This window comes from Somniosus microcephalus, chromosome 1, assembly GCF_052327205.1.
Source record: "Somniosus microcephalus isolate GS21.2 chromosome 1, FLI_Smic_1.0, whole genome shotgun sequence".
Lineage (NCBI taxonomy): Eukaryota > Metazoa > Chordata > Chondrichthyes > Squaliformes > Somniosidae > Somniosus > Somniosus microcephalus.
This window is the reverse complement of record NC_140987.1, coordinates 208,696,909-208,714,272: the sequence shown is the minus strand read 5'-3', so window position 1 is coordinate 208,714,272 and position 17,364 is coordinate 208,696,909. Positions and strand designations below refer to the sequence as shown.

The following is a 17,364-nucleotide window of genomic DNA, read 5'->3' as shown; positions in this document are numbered from 1 at the left end:
TCGCCTGGTTCCATTCTTATCTATCTAATCGTAGGCAGACAATCACCTGCATTGGCTTCTCTTCCCACTCCCACACCATTATCTCTGGTGTTCCACAAGGATCTATCCTTGGCCCCTCTCCTATTTCTCATCTACATGCTGCCCTCGGCGACATCTTCCGAAAACATAGCATCAGTTTCTACATGTACGCTGATGACACCCAACTCTACCTCACCACCACTTCTCTCATCCCCTCCACTGTCTCTAAATTGTCACATTGCTTGTCCAACATCCAGTACTGGATGAGCAGAAATTTCCTCCAACTAAACATTGGGAAGACTGAAACCATTGTCTTTGGTCCTCACCATAAACTCCGTTCCCTAGCTATCCCTCTCCCTGGCAACTGTCTGAGGCTGAACCAGACTGTTCGCAACCATGGTGTCATATTTAACCCCAAGATGAGCTTCCGACCACATATCCATGCCATCATTAAGACCACCTATTTCCATCTCCGGAATATCACCCAACCCTGCCCCTACCTTGGCTCATTTGCCAGCCTCCCACTTTGCACCTTCAGTAAACTTGAGCTCATCCAAAACTCTCTGCATCCTAACTCACACCAAGTCCCGTTCACCCATCACCCCTGTGCTCGTTGACCACATTGGCTCCTGGTTAAGCAATGCCTTGTTTTTTAAATTTTAAAACTCTCATCCTTGTTTTCAAATCCCTCCATGGCCTCGTCCTGCCCTATCTCTCTATCTCTGTAATCTCCTCCAGCCCTACAACCTTCCGCTCTTCCAATTCTGGCCTCTTGAGCATCTCCAATTTTAATTGCTCCACCCTTGAAGCGATTTAATGCTTCTGACCCTCTCCTCTCCCTCCCCTGCCCCCAAACCCCTGTCCTCTTTCTCCCCCCCCCCCCCGTTTGCCTCTTTTAGCCCCCCGCCCCCACCATCGCTTCCCGATCGCCTCTCTCCCATGGCCCCGATCGCCTCTCCTCTCCGCCCGCCCCCCCCCCCCCCCCCTCCGATTGCCTCTCCTCTCCCTGCTCCAATCTCCTGACCCTCTCCACAGGGAGGGAACGTGGTTTGGGCTGCAGCTAGGTGCATGCGCAGTTGGAATATCGGGTGCGCATGTGCAGCCACAACGTCGGGTGCACATGCGCGGCTCTGGTGGGGGGGTGGGACAGCGTTTAGGCTTGGCCCCCATACAGTATGCATGCACAGAACGACTCGTCGGAGTTCGTGCAAATAATCACTCCGAATAATCTCTATGAACCCAGCGGTTAATCAACAACAATTGTGGCCTAAAGGGACAAACGTCTACATTTCACAAGGCATAATGCTCCTGACCTGAAAAAACAACATATCCTCAAAGAGCAACAGAAAATAGCTAGTAACACTCAGCAAGTCAGACAGCATCTATGGAGAGCATAGACAAGTAAATACTTCAGGTGTGTACTCTTCATCAGAAGTGGGAAAAAATTACATATGAATAGCATTTAAAAAGGGACAAAACTATAGGAAAGGTGAGGGAAAACACATACACACATACATAAAATGACCTCAAGTGCTTAAGTGGAAAAGAGGTGATGGCCAAATGGCTGAAGTAATATTAAATATAGGAAGAAGCATAATGAAAGAACTTAAAGACATTAAAGAGATACAGAGAACATGTGAGTAGCTGAGGCGTTGGGAGGGTTCAGCAGGTCTGAAATGGAAACAGAAGATCTGGCAGCATGGAAGAGGAACCACTGGCCCCAGGAGGAAAAAAAAAGCAAGCAGTCACCAAGGGGAGAGAGCTTCAAGTGGGAGGATTCCAGTTCACTTTAACCCCCGATAGCCATGGGAGTGAGCAAGAAAGTTGTATTAGATGCGGAAGCCTGAGTTCGATTGTCGGCTGGGAATACAGTTCACACCCAGGTCTGCAAACCTGATGTACATCTGCAGTGTGCTGTTTGAATCAGACGAATAGTTACCAAATGTCTGGTGTTCATTTCACTGAGGGAAAGATACTGGAATTTGAATATAAGGTGATCTCCACAAATTGATTTTTGTGAGGGGACTCAAATACCGTTGCAGGGCTACGGGGATAGAGCAGGGGAATGGGACTGACTGGATTGCTCTACAGAGAGCCGGCATGGACTCGATGGGCCGAATGGCCGCCTCCTGTGCCGTTTGACTCTATAATATTGAGCTGGGCCACAACAGACGCTCAAGTGCTGCAATTGGCCCATCAGCTATCTGATGCGTAGCCCTGTCTAGACTTTCTTTCCCTGTTTACATCCTAACATCCTCTGGTACCAAAGCTTAACTTAGAAAATGCTGTTCAATATTTATAATAGTATAGTATTGTTCAGGACTGCTTAAAACAACATACCAGAATGGATCATCAAATTCAACAGAAATAGCAAAACTCTTAACTCCACCAAATCTCTGGTGTGCATAACTTCCTTTTGCTGCAAACAAATTCATTACTTGTGCATTCTGGACCTTCATTTCCTTGGACCTGGGAAGCACAATATGGGAGTAAAGGGGGCAGAAGAGGCCCGAACGACACACTTGGGCCTGGAGCCGACAGAAGACCCTTCCGTCTATAAAAAGCAGATGTCATCTGACGAGGCTGGGCTGAATGGAGGGCTTCACCCGCTGGAATTGCTATGGCTCCCGATTCCTAAGCATCAGTGATCTGGACATGAGAAAGATAACGTCATCCAGGTCCATGAAAAGGCGCAAGTGGGGTCCACTGGAGTGTCCAGGCATAGATCGTGGCCTGGATACCCCAGAAGACTGCAAGCAGCATCAGAAAAATTGGCATTATAAAGGGGTCCAAGTTTCAACATTTTAAATACTTTAGAGCTGGCATAGCTAGCTTGTCCCCTGAGCAGAGTGCTGCAATCTCCCCCTCCATGGCAGGCATCCAAGTTGTATCCATTTTGGTGTGGGTGCCCGCTGGAAATATTTAAAACAGCTGACCCTGGGTACTCTGGCAGAGAATGGGGTCAGCAGTTGAGTCTAAGGATTTGTAACCACTGTGTTTCTAGTGGGTAGACTCATTTGGGCTCGCATTTCCAAGCCCCGTGGAGAGGGGAGTGGTGGGAAAATTGCAGAATCGGGGGGCAGGAACCCATCCCGCCCCCAACCCACCTCCGTGCCAATGTCCCAGGAAGCGGGTATCTGACCTGTGCTGGGAGCTGCCTCCCCGAGGCGGGAAGGGGATTAGTGCCAATTAACTGCCTGTTAACAGGCAGTTTTTTGCCTAATCCCTATTTCTAGCCCTGAAGTGTGGGCTTCCCGACGGCTCAGAACCACGCCAAGTTAGCGAGGCGGACCGTCGGTCTGAAGGGGTTGGAGGGGTCGAGATGTCCGTTGTGCAGGTGAGTGATGGGTGCATGTGTGGTGAGGTAAGTGTAAAGTGTTTTAATAAGTTTTACTTACCTTTACTTTCTCCTGCAGGCTTCCTTCCTTCAGTTCTCGGGAGTCCCTCAGCTCACCGGCACAGAAAACAGAATGGCCGCTGAACTGTCAGAAGCTGCAGCATTCTGCTTTCTGTTCTGGAGAGATCTCTAACTGAGTCTGAGTAGAAGGACTCAAGTTAGAAGACAGATTGTCAGTGTTGGACAGCTTCACAGAGCTGTCAAACGCTGATTTTTCATCTGTCTAAAGCTCTTGACAGATGAAATGTCAATCACTGACGTCACCAGTAACCAGGTGTCCCTTAATTGGCCTGCTGAGCCCGCTGGGCAGGCTTAACAAGGTCAATCAAGGAAAAATAGCGTGGGTTAGCCACAAGTCGATGGAGACGGGACTACAACCCAAAAAGTGGGAGCCCCGCCTCCATCACGTCCCCATTGACAAAATCCAGCCCATTAAGTTCAGCAAGCGAGGGGCATTGGAAGAAAATGCAAATTAGGCATTGTTGCAGCCCATTTCCCAATACTTTACTTTGTGTTCACTCCAAAAGGAACTTTCCATATTTAGGATTGCACCTGTATGAACCAAAACTTAATTTTGTGTGTGTAGTGATGGGATGCAAAATTCCACGGGCTAACTATCTACGCTTTTACTGCTAGCTTATATCAGAAATACTCCTGATCTCTTCCATCAGCACCATTTTGTAATATTACAAGGTTTTTGACTTATCCTTTTTCAGAATCTTTTAATCAAATCTTTTGATGAGATTTCTGCCAGGGTAGAAATGTATATGGGGGGTGGCACCAGAAGGCCAAAACAGCACTCCAGAAACCAGGGCTGCATTGTAAAAATCAGCAGGTTTAATCCCCAGTTTATGCTGAGTTACGGCATTTTTATACTGCAGCACTGGTTTCTGGAGAGCAGTGTTGTTTTAGCCACCCTGTACCACCCTCCCCATTTACATTTCTACCCTGGCAGAAACCGACCTAGTGAATCCACCAGTAGCTTGTCAGACCTGTGGGTATCTGCTACTGTGGGAATATGGTAAGTCAGGCAGTTTATATTCGTAACTGCAGCTCACAGCAAGAGAACCACACTTTTGCCAATGGCAGCATATTTTAAGCATAAAAGAGTGCTTTAATTAATCCCAGCTGAGGTGACAGTAGACACATCACAATTGGCCCTCAGTGTGAGCTAGGAAGGGCTAAATTAGACGGGGATCTCGGTGCTTACCATTATCCAGTGGCTGCTGTTGGAAAGTATGTGTGTAGGTATCAGGTGAGGAGGGATCAAGATTGACTGAGATGTCCCCTATAGCTGAATAGCCTGACAACAATCATTCTCTAAGCTCACACACATGGACATTCAGGTGAGATACCAGCGTGCGGCCTAGCTCCTATGGAACCAGCAAGAGTTCACATCTGCGGGAGAGGATGTTAGAAAATAGCACGGGGAAATAATGAAGTCAGTTTTTTAAATTTATAAATTGTAAAATAATCAGATTTTGATTTACAATAAATTTCTGTATTTTGGATTTTTTTCCTTTAGATTTCTGAATGATTTCTAATTTATTTTTAAGGTTTTGTTTGCCACTTTTCTCTGCTCATTTTACTGTCCTCCCATCCTCTCCTGAAGATGTTGACTGCTAGCTGGGGTACAATTCAAAGGTACCTGCGTGTTCCCTGGCACCTTGTCCAAGTTACCATTATTCATGTGTGAGCCTTGAGTTGGTGAGTAGTTTAGGGGTAAAGATCAGATTCAGCTGTGATCAGAGTCTCGAGCCTATTCCTGTCCTCACTAGTTGTCTACACAAATTGGGTGCTTACAGCAGAGATTCATGGGTAGCAATCAGGAGCATGGCTCCAGGTCAATTGCCCCCTCCCTAACCTACTGAAGTCCCCTACTGTTGCCCTGGTTGAGATCAGCTAATACGGATCAACCCTGGGGCTTTCTGGTCTTTAGTGCTCAACTACTTGCTGGGAAAACTTACTCAGCCATTGGAGGCCTTCAATGTTTTCCATTTATTCTTTGCAGGGAGATTTTAGTTTGCATTGTTAACTTTCCCATTTTCAATTTATATTTTTTCCCCTCATTTCCGACTTCAGCCTCTGTGCAGTCTCAGTGTCTTACCCATGAGACTCCAGTTTTAGTGGCCTGGCCAAGAACTGATGAAAGTAGTCAGAATGAAGGCACACTGTGAGGCAGCTTGGGAATCAAATCTACAAAGTTTTGATTGTGAAATGAGCACACTTTGTTCAAAGATAGAAAATCCCACAGCTCAGAGGTCAACAATTTTTCATTTTCCATTTTTCATAGAAAGAAACTCAAGACCTTAAGGAAATCTCTGGAAAACATAAAACCTGGGAAGTGAATAGACATGCTGTAGTTGTAGGAGTCTACGTACTCCTAGCAAAAAATACTGAACTCGGAGAGGTTCAACAGAAAAGGTTTAATTGTTGAGGCTGCATGCTGAACACAAAATGGAGTCCGAGACTACACAAAGTACGACTGCCTTTCATCAGTGCACAGCTTCGACTGCCCCTCCCCCGCTCTGGGCTTAATTATGTTGCAGATCGAGTTTCTTAAAGGTGTGATCCTTCTTAAAGGCATGACGCCTGATTTATAGTCTACGGACTGGAAAGCGGATTGTGTCCTTTCTGTGATCGGTACGCCACATAGTATTCATTTTCACCTTGGGCGGGTTGGGAAGCAGATAGCTAAGGACATCTAGAGCTCGATTTTATTAGCCCTGAGGAGGCGGGTTTGGAGGCGGGTCGGCAGCGAAAATCGGTAAAAATGGCTTCAGACACCCAACCCGTCTCCATCCCACCCCCACGTGATTTTCGTGAGTGTCGGGTCAGCCGCTCCCAAACTGACCCGATTGGAATGGGTGGGACAGGTAGTTAAGGCAGTTAACAGCTTGTTAACTGCCTTGCTAATCCTATTTTGATGGTGGTTTCCCATTTTCGTGCTTCTGGCTCCTGTTTTCTTGTCTTGTCAGAAACAGGCCAGCTGCAAGGAGATGAGTTGCTGGAGGACATGATTTGTAGTCATTGGTGGAGCACTTTAAAAGCGCTCCTGAAAAATGGCTGACATTCAAATACAACAACTTTGCTTTTGGAGGTTTGGGATAAGATTTTGCACATCTACTGACCTTGTTAAAGCTGACACCCATCTGCAGTGTGACCTGAATGAAATAATTTCAGGCCACTTCGACTGTGTGCTTGCAAACTTCTTGCCTCAAATGAAATCTATAGCAACGGGATGGGAGCCATTTATGTCCTCTCATCCTGGCCATCATAATCAGAGGAGCAGCAGCCGCGTGGCTCAGCGCAGATTTTCCTCGGAAGAGGAGGAGGAAGACGAGGAAGAAGAAGAGGAGGAAGCATGCTTTGCGGGCCCTGTTGTGACCAATGCAGCATCCCTCCAGCTCACTGCTGCCCGTCAAGCAGGGTATGCACACTGCCATGCCACATTCGCATAAGCTTACTCTTCAACCATAGGTGGCTACCATATGGCTCTCTAATTGTAGGCGACATTCCTCCAATGTCATACATCATCTCTGCTATAACCGGTTCTTTCCCATCACTTTCACTATCAGCATTATAAAAGCAAGTCGCCCTGAGCCCTCAGTGCACATTTGCCATTTCCCAGAACACGCAGGCCAAACATTCAACTGTTTGCCATCATTTTTCTTTATGGCAGTGACAAAAGGATCATAAAGCAAGTGCAGGCAGAAGAATAATGACAAAACACCCACGTGAGTCCCCTTGTGACTATATGTGCTTAATCTTTCTCTTTCGTGTGCTTCTACATGGTGCTACCCCTGTGGCTTCAGCATTTGTAGAGGCACCTTGCTGCACTGGATCCATGTACGTGAACACACGGACCTTGCGCTGACCTCCTCAGCAATTTGCAGCCAGGCTGCCTTGGTCTGCTGAGGAGGCTTCCTCCGGCCATCCGGAGGGAAGAGAATCTCCCTGCGCCCTCTTACAGCATCAACAAGAGCGTGGAGGGACTCATCATTGAAGTGTGGAGCTGCCTTACCTCTGGAAGAACTCATTGTAGTTGTCAAAAATTCACACACCATCAGAATCCAGAAAACAAAGGCTGAGGCTGAATGAGACCATTAAAAGCAGCTGCTATTATGACATCATCAGATGTGCTAGCCGACCTGATCACACTCATTGGACCGGCCAGCGTGCCCCAGTAAAGTCAACAAGGTGATTTAATTAAAATCGGAAATCCACAGCTGATCCCCGCCACAAGTGGCTCCAGAACTCGTCCACCACGCAACCCAACTCCAAGCTGCCTCGGTAAATAAAATCGCGGCCCTAGTGTTTACCTGGAAGCAGGGGGGGTGTTGAACTGAAACACGTCTATCAATGGCTTTTTAACCTAGTCACTGATTTGCATCTGACTTCTGGGTATCCCGACCAATTAGCACGAGTGGGCGTGATGACGTCACGCATGGTTCTTTTTCAGCTTAAGTATTTAAAGGAACACTGCAAAGATGACAGTTGAAGGATTGTGGAGGTGGGGGAAAGAGAGGAAGGAAGAATGGAGTCGCAACGTGCCAAGGCTGCGCCTCAATTCAATAATCCCTCCCTAGACTTGATGCTACGGTGTATACGGGCCCGCAGGGAAATACTATTCGCTGCTAATGGGAGGAAGAAGCCAGCCTCCGAGACCAAGAAGGCGTGGCTGGAGATCGCTGAGGAGGTCAGCAGCAGGAGTGTGGTGCCACGTTCCTGGATACAGTGCCGAAACCGGTTTAATGACCTAATTAGGGCAGGAAAGGTGAGTACAGTGGCACATTCAAATACATCCTGATGTGCGTGTCACCCCAACCCCCTCACTCTCCCTTCCCAAGCCTACTTTTGTACATCACACCTCACACCAACTTACCTTGCGGATGCACCCACCCCTCTCTGTCTGTGCACTTCCTCACATCCCCATCTGACCATCCACCACTGACACTCGCCCTTATCTTAATGCAATGTCATGCCTCTCCCTCATAGTCACCCTCAACAAAAGTTGTCCATCCACATTCCATGACTCTCACTCAAAGGTGCCTTGTTTCCCTCCTTGCAGGAGAAGAGAGCACAGAACACCAGGGAGATGCAGAGAACCGGAGGTGGCCCTCCAGTCATCGCCACACTGACAGCTGCAGAGGAGGATGCTCGAGATAAGCCAAGTGTCAGCATGCCTGGCGATCGGAGATGGAGAGATGGGGGCCTCCTAGCTGCCTGGTGACAGAATTAAATATCACACAACCACATGGCATACAACTTTCTTGTTGACTTGATGTCAGCAGCCAGTGAAATATGATCATATGCATAATTTTTACTTAAAACATTCTTACCATGACGGTTCGAATTCATGTCTTTAATCTCCCACTGGCCCATCAAGCGTCCCGCAGGAGGTCAGTCACTCTGAGGGTGTACCGTCACAGGACTTGCGCAGACAATGCACCAGCGCAGATACACACACGTTTGTGGGACCAGTAAGACAGATAGTTGTGTTGTTACCTGGCATCTCGCACATCACGTGAGCAAGAGCAGATGGTGGCGACAGCAGTGAAGAGTCCTCGTTGGAGGGCACAGGACACTCTAACTTCTGCTCGGCTGGACGCAGATGCTGAACCTTGGGGAGCCATTGACAACAACAACAACTTGTAGTTATATAGCACCTTTAATGTAGTAAAACGTCCCAAGGCGCTTCACTGGAGTATTATAACACAAAAAATTTGACACCGAGCCACACAAGGAGAAATTAGGGTAGATAACCAAAAGCTTGGTCAAAGTGGTAGGTTTTAAGGAGCGTCTTAAAGGAGGAAAGAGAGGTAAAGAGGTTTAGGGAGGGAATTCCAGGGCGTAGGGCCTAGGCAACAGAAGGCACGACCACCAATGGTTGAGCGATTATAATCAGGGATGCTCTAGAGGGCAGAATTAGAGGAGCGCAGATATCTCGTGGGGGGGCGAGGGTTGTGGGGCTGGAGGAGATTACAGAGATAGGGAGGGGCGAGTCCATGGAGGGATTTGAAAACAAGGATGAGGCGTTGCTTAACCGGGAGTCAGTGTAGGTCATTGAGTACAGGGGTGATGGGTGAACGGGACTCGGTGCGAGTTCGGACACGGGCAGCCGAGTTTTGGATGACCTCCAGTTACGTAGGGTAGAATGTGGGATGCCAGCCAGGAGTGCATTGGAATAGTCAAGCCTAGAGGTAACAAAGACATGGATGAGAGTTTCAGCAGCAGATGAGCTGAGGCAAGGGCGGAGACTGACGATGTTACGGAGGTGGAAATAGGTGGTCTTAGTTATGCCGCAGACATGTGGTCGGAAGCTCATTTCAGGCTCAAATATGACACCAAGGTTGCGAACAGTGTGGTTCAGCCTCCGACAGATGTTAGGGAGAGGGATGGAGTCAGTACCTATGGAAAGGAGTTTGTGGCGGGGACTGAAAACAATGGCTTCGGTCTTCACAATATTTAATTGGACAACATTTTTGCTCATCCCAGACAAGCAGTCTGACAATTTAGACACCGTGGAGGGATTGAGAGAAATGGTGGTGAGTTAGAGCTGGGTGTCGTCAGCGTACATGTGGAAACTGACAGTGTTTTCGGGTGATGTCGCTAAGGGGCAACTTGTAGATGAGAAATAGGAGGGGGCCAAGGATAGATCCTTGGGGGACACCAAAGGTAACGATGCGGGAGCGGGAAGAGAGGTCCTTGCAGGTGATTCTCTGGCTTCATTTAGATAGATAAGAATGGAACCAGGCGCGTGCCGTCCCACCCAGTTAGACAACGGTGGAGAGGCGTTGGAGGAGGATGGAGTGGTCAACCGTGTTAAAGGCAGCAGACAAGTTAAGAAGGACGAGGAGGGATAGTTTACCTTTGTCACAGTCACAAAGGATGTCATTTGTAACTTTGAGAGCCGTTTCAGTGTTGGGGCGGTGTGGAGACCTGATTGGAGGGATTCAAGCTTGGCATTGCGGGAAAGATGGGCACGGATTTGGGAGGCGACAAAACGTTCAAGGACAAAGAGGATCATTCTGGAGCAGCAGCAAAAAACTGTGAGGGGTTTTGGTAGGATTTACAGCTGCACTGTGCACGCTTGGAGAGAGAATGGAGGAGTCAATTTCAAGCTTGAGTGGCATGATGTCGCAGGCCTTTGCGATGATGTGTTCGTCCATGGAAAGAGTGGCTGCCTGCACGAAGCATCAAACGCGGCAGTCAAACGAATGCATGCTGGCCCTCACCAATTGCTTGCACACTCTGAATGCCCAGCTTAACTAGGATTGATCAGAACCTAGCCATGGCCGTCACTGATCTGCAGCAAAGTGTTCTCGGGCTCATTGTTAGCAGGGAAGTGCGGGTGGGCCATGAGAGGGAAGATGGAAAAAGGGGACATGGAAGTGGGGACGCTGTTCAAAGCGCTTCCATTTCTCACCTGTTGCTCACCCTTCCCCCCCCCCCCCCCACTCCCCAATCAGTGTCCCACATGCTGCCTTGTGTCCTGAAAGCTGATTCTGCTCCTGCACAGGTGCAGGTGGAGCAGCCTTTAGCAGGGCCCTCAGGCTCCAAAACCCAGAGGACGTCAACCCAGAGCATCTCAGCACTCTGAGCAGGGATGTGAGCAGCCTGCCTCTACCTCTGCTGAAACCACAGAGGTTGCAAGATGTAGGTGTAGTAGAAAAAGGAAGACGAAAGATTAGTAGTTGCACAAGAGTATGCACATCGGTATGTTACACTGTTATGTTTATAATTAAATTTTGAGCCACATAAAAAATATTTCTTTGCACCACTTTCCCGTCTTGCCCATCTTTGCCTGCAGCCTGGCAAGTGGCCTTCAGTTCTGATGAATGGCAAGAAAAAACGTACATCCGAGCAATGGATGTGAAAGGGAAGCATTTTTGATTGCAGGACTGCTTTGTACTGGGGGGGAATGGGTTCAGAATGTGGCTGCTTGATGGGTGCAGTGGTGCAACCTAACTAAATCTTGCCATGATGAATCCATTCCGAGCAGCAATGTGCGCCGCTGCTGATGCCGTGGCCACATGCGTTCCTGAGGAGGAGGCACTGTGTTCTGCGTCTTGCTCCTCCAATCCTCACTGCAGCGCTGTGTTGTGCAGAGCGCAGCACAGCACATCATTTATCCTGGAGACCTTGGCTGGTGCATATTGAAGGGCGCCTCCAGATCTGTCGAGGCACCTGAAGCGCATCTTCAGCATCCCGATTGCTTGCTCGATGACGCATCACGTTGTCATATGGCTATGATTATAGCACTCTTGGGCCTCATTGCTTGGGCTCCTCATGGGTGTCATCAGCCACATTTTAAGGGAATAACCCTTGTCTCCAAGCAGCCAGCTGGTAAGCCTGTTCAGAGGTGCGAAGAGCTCGGACTGGCGCAGGACGATTGCATTATGGCAGCTCCCTGGGAATCTTGCACATACCTGCATAATTATCTTTTCGTGGTTGCAGACGAGCTGCACATTGATGGAGTGAAGCCCTTATGGTTCAGGAACACTTCTGGGTGATCTGGGGGTGCCTTGATTGCCACATGTGTGCAGTCGCTCATGCCCTGCACCTGTGGGAAGCCAGCCAGAGCCGAAAATCCGAGTGCCTGCTCATTCTGACTGGCTTCATCGGTGGCAAAGCATAAATAACTGCCTGCCTGGCAAACATGGCATCGTTCACCTGTGTGATACATTTGTGGGCAGCCGATTGCGAAATCCTGCAAATGTCTCCTGCACATCCCTGAACGGAGCCTGAGGCAAAGAAGTTGAGGGTGGTGGTGGTCACCTTGACAACCACTGATAAAGTGTGGCCACCAGGTCCAGTTAGCAGCAGGTCTTGTTAGAGCAGGCTGCAAATGTCTGCCATAAGCTGACATGATACCTTGAACCTCCTGAGGCACTGGTGTTCGGACATGTCAAGGAAACTGATCCTTTGCCTATATACCCTGTGTTGTGCGTATCACCTCCTGCGAGCTGCATCTCTGTGCTCATTCTATCTCTCTATGGAGCGGCAGGTGTGTGAGGGAGAGCTGGTGTTGCTGCTGCTGCTCATCTTAAACCTCATCTGAGATCCACGGTGAAACAGCATAAGTGGCACTCATGCTGACCTGGTATATGACGGATGGAAAATGGAGATCAGACCCACAAATCTCCAAAGTTGTGAGAGAGACTTCCGATGTAATGAAAGTCACCTCCAAAGTCGTAGAAATCACTTGCAAATTACTAAAAGCAAACTCTCAGAACAAGTGCTTTGAGCAAGGAAGCAGGTGTGAGGTCTCAATAGTTATGGGATTTTTTGCCTGTCATTTGTGCAGCCCCCTCAGTTGCCGCTGTACTCTCGCCTTGCTTTCACTGGTGAGGTCCAGAAAGCCTGGGAAACCCGTGCACCCACAGTTAAAGTTGAAAACCCTTGTTTAAAAAAGCTGTTAATTACCTCTTGGACTACCTCTTAACGCCTTTAAATTGGCAACCCACCAAGGTGGTTTCTCACATGCAACTGAATGTGCTCCAGTTAAATGCAGAAGTTGGCAGGTTGGAGCCGGCTTCCTGACGCGCTGTCAATTTCAACACTTATAACCACCCACCCACTCCCAAACCCACTCACTCTTTGCAGTTAAAATTCCCCCCATAATGTTAGACTTGTATGCAGCTTCAAGACCTGCCATAGATAAAATGGTGCCTGTAGTTTGACCAAGCCACAAAAACCTTATACATGATAAAAGTCAGGTTTCATTTTAACTGGATGTTTAACACCTTCACTGAAACATAAATAATCTAACTATTCTACCTCCTTTTAGTGCTGTGGAAAATATATTTAAAGCTATATGTAGCAAAAATAGTTCCAAATTCAATTCTGTGTTGAGCCAGCTGGGTGGCACTACTGAACTAGGAGGACAAAAATTGTTCTTGCTCCTAGTTGCAATCCAGTGATCAATGCTGGAAAGTGTGCATTTGTGGATATCCAGTGAGAACAAGCTTTGGCTCTAATGTGATGCCCCACAGTTAAATAGGCTACAAGCATTCACTGTCTAGAAACACACATGGAAAATGTGCATTTGGGTGAGGTATCAGAGGGTAAAAGAGGTACCAACATGAGTACCTCAGTGTCTCTAGGAAAGGAAGGGAGAAATCTAACGATATTATTTTTAAAAAACATATAAAGGCAGAGGTTACTATGCTAGAGCAGCTATAGTTTAAAATGAAGCTGGGCAATGTTATTCTAGGTGGTGGAATCAAGGAGATGTGGATATATCACTGAAAGAAGAAAAACTGTTCCTTTCTATATATAGATTATGGTACAGGTAGACTATCCTTTATCCGAAAACCTCGGGACCAGCCGTGTTTCGGTTTTCGGAAAATTTCGGATTTCAGAAGGTATTTTATAAGACTGGGAAATTTGGCGGGGGTCGGGGTCGGGGCGGGGGTCGGGGTCGTGCGCACGACTTACGCTGAATGAAACCTTTCGGTTTTCAGAGGATTTCGGTTTTCGGGAGTGCGGATAAAGGATACACTATCCCTTATCCAAAAGGGCGGGGGGTCGGCGGTGGGGGTTGGCGGGGGTCGGGGTCGTGCGCACGACTTACGCTGAATGAAAAAACCTTTGGTTTTTAGAGGGTTTCGGTTTTCGGAAGTTCGGATAAAGGGTACTAACATTCAACAAGTTGGCCCCAGACATGCTCACCACAGTGCTTTGGGAACCTAATTTACAACCGATGCTTCTGCATACATGCTAACCATCTACATTTGATGCCCAAAACACTCATTTTTATTCACACATGCAGACCCAACCCCCCTCACCTCATTCTCTCAGAACAAGAGAAATTTTCACACAAAATATGCAGCAGCCAGAATCACTAAGTAACAACAGGACCCTGGTAGGAGTGGCATAGAGGGGAAATGGAAAGGGAACAGGGAAGTCTGCGTGTATTTGAAATTAACCAGAATGGCTGATCTTTAATGTAAACATGTTGACACTGGAGTGGTGGTGGGTGGATGGAGTAGGTACAATTCGAATTTGTTGCCTACCACCCTGACTGGAATGCTGCCATTCCCAGTAAGATTGGATCTGAATCCCCTCTGTGCTCTTAGGCAATTTAAAGAAAATTATTGAAAACATTTTGTCTTCCAGTAATAGGCTATGTGCTGCTACAGGGAGAGAGAATGCTTAAGATACACAGAAAATTAATTAATTCCCAAATAGAGAATAGTTTTCAATTTAAAAATGAGCAAATACCCTTCCTATTTAGATGGCAAAATGTGATGCCCCTGTGTGTAAGACAAAATACTGGAAAATGTGTCAATGAAATGGCAGAAATCATTGATTTCTGGGGGGAGGGGATGTGCCTTCAGAGCTCCCTGGAAATTCAAAGGCCCATATAAGTTTACAGCACAGGAGGCCATTCAGCCCATCATGTCAGTGCCAGGTCTTTTCCCAAAACTGCACATGGTGCTCTAACTGTGGCCTAACCCTTCTTCTCCTCTTAGGCAGTCCCTCGGAACCGAGGATGACTTGCTTCCACATTAAAAATGAGCTCGCAGGTGACTGATTAGTCCAATGCGGGACCTGCAGTCTCTGTCACAGGTGGGGCAGACGGTGGTTGAAGGGGCGGGTGGGTGGGGCGCTTGGGTTGACGTGCGCTCCTTGCGCTGCCTATGCTTGGCTTCCGCTTGCTCCCGGCGAAGAGACTCGAGGTGTTCGGTGCCTTCCCGGATGCTTCTCCTCCACTTTGTGCGGTCTTGGGCCAGGGATTCCCAGGTGTCGGTGGGGATGTTACACTTTTTCAAGGAGGCTTTGAGGATGTCCTTGAAGCGTTTCCTCTGCTCACCTGGGGCTCTCTTGCCGTGCCGGAGCTCCGAGTAGAGCGCTTGTTTTGGGAGTCTCGTATCGGGCATGCGGATAATGTGACCCGTCCATCGGAGCTGATTGAGCGTGGTCAGAGCTTCGATGCTGGGGATGTTGGCCTGAGCAAGAACACTGATGTTGGTGCGCCTATCCTGCCAATGGATTTGCAGGATCTTGTGTAGGCAGCGTTGGTGATACCTCTCCAGTGCTTTGAGGTGCCTGCTGTACATGGTCCATGTCTCTGAGGCAATGTTTTGTATGATGCCATCATTTCTTCTTTATTCTTGTACACTATACCGCTATTTTTAAACCTCAACGTTCTATTGGCCTTTTTTATGGCTTTAACCAGGACTGGCAGTTAAGGGAATTATATATTCTAACACCTAAGTCTCTCTGTTCATCCACACTCCTTGATATATTCCCATTAAGTTTATACTCCCATTCGTTGATTTTTCTCCCAAAATATATAAATTCACACTTATCCACATTAAGTAGCATCTTCTACCTATCTGCCCATTCAAGATTGTGTTCCTATAACAAAATCCAAATCATTTAAACATACCAAGAACAAAAGTGCTTCCAGCATTGACCCCTGAGGTACGCAACTTCCAACCATTCTCCAGTCCAAGCAATGCATATTTATCCTAGCTTTGTTTCCTGTCCATCAATGAACATTCTATCCATTTTGCTACATTTCCTCTTGTGCCATATGCCTGAACAAGCCTATTGTGCGACATCTTATTGACTGCCTTCTAAAATTCCATATACATGGCACCTACTGTATTCCCTTTGTCTATGCAATCAGTCAGGTCTTCAAATAAAAAATGAATTCCTTTAAATAATCTACATTGCCTTTCCTAAGTGATTGTGTGGAGGTTGGGCACATGTCGAAGGATTGTGTACAATTCTAAATTTCCTCCTACAGCCCTGACTACAATGATACCAGTCAATAAGAATGAGTTCAAATCCCTAATTTGCTCTTAGGAATTTTTCTTAAAAAGAAAATTAATTGAAATCTTGTAATTTGCTGCTTGGAGAAAGTTTTAAATTGTATATATAACAAAATTCCAAATGCTAAGTAGAGAGTAGTTTTCAATAAAATTAAAAATGTCCCTTTTATAGAATCATAGACTAGTACAGCACAGAAGGAGGCCATTCAGTCCATCGAGTCTGCACTGGCTCTTCCGAAGAGCAGTCCAGTTAGTCCCACTCCCCTGCTCTTTCCCTATATCCCAGCAAAGTTTTCTCCTTCAAGTATTTATCCAATTCCCTTTTGAATGCTACTATTGAATCTGTATCCACCACGCTATCAGGCAATGCATTCCAAATCCTAACCACTCGTTGCGTGAAAAAGGTTTTTCCTCATGTCGCCTCTGGTTCTTTTGCCAGTGACCTTAAATCTGTGCCCTCTCGTTATCGACCATTCAGCCACTGGAAACAGTTTCTCTTTATTTACTTTATCTAAACCCTTCATGATTTTAAAACACCTCTATCAAATCTCCTCTTAGCCTTCTCTGCTCCAAGGCAAACAACCCGTTTCCCGAGATTTTCCACGTAACTGCAATTCGTCATCCCTAACTCGAGCATATTATTTCCAATGCTTCCAGCCTGATATAGATAATCTGAAGTGTAATACTATTTTGGTCACTAGTCCCCAAAGGTGCCACTATTGTTAGGCTATGGATATTATCCAGGTCATCTGTAAACACTAGGTTGAGGTGCAAACAGCCCTTGATGGGTTACAGCACGGAAACAGGCCATTCGGCCCAACCAGTCAGTGTTGGCATTACCCTTCGTGTGAGCAAATAGTTCTAATCACATTTAGCCATTGGGTCAGAAACTAATCTTGTACCATATTTACTTGTTCTGTTACCTCACTTCCATTCGGCCATTCTTAGTTCATACTGAGTTGCTTGAAGTCATTATCATTACAGCATTATTATTTGAACCTACTCATCTTATCTCCTCATATAGTATGTTGTCCTGTGACAACTCAAATCAGGCATTTCATGCGTCTTACCTTGGGATATGTAATCAGCTTCTTTAATTTCCAAACTATCTTAAACTTATCCTTTCCTGTGTTTTGTATTTGTCTTGAACATCTTAAGCTC

At 47.1% G+C, this 17,364-nt stretch overlaps 1 protein-coding gene across 1 annotated transcript in view; it reads left to right on the top strand.

Moving 5' to 3' along the window:
- xrcc4 (X-ray repair complementing 4) overlaps window positions 1-17,364 on the top strand; it is a 583,131-nt gene that overhangs the window by 392,173 nt on the left and 173,594 nt on the right. The window lies entirely within an intron of this gene.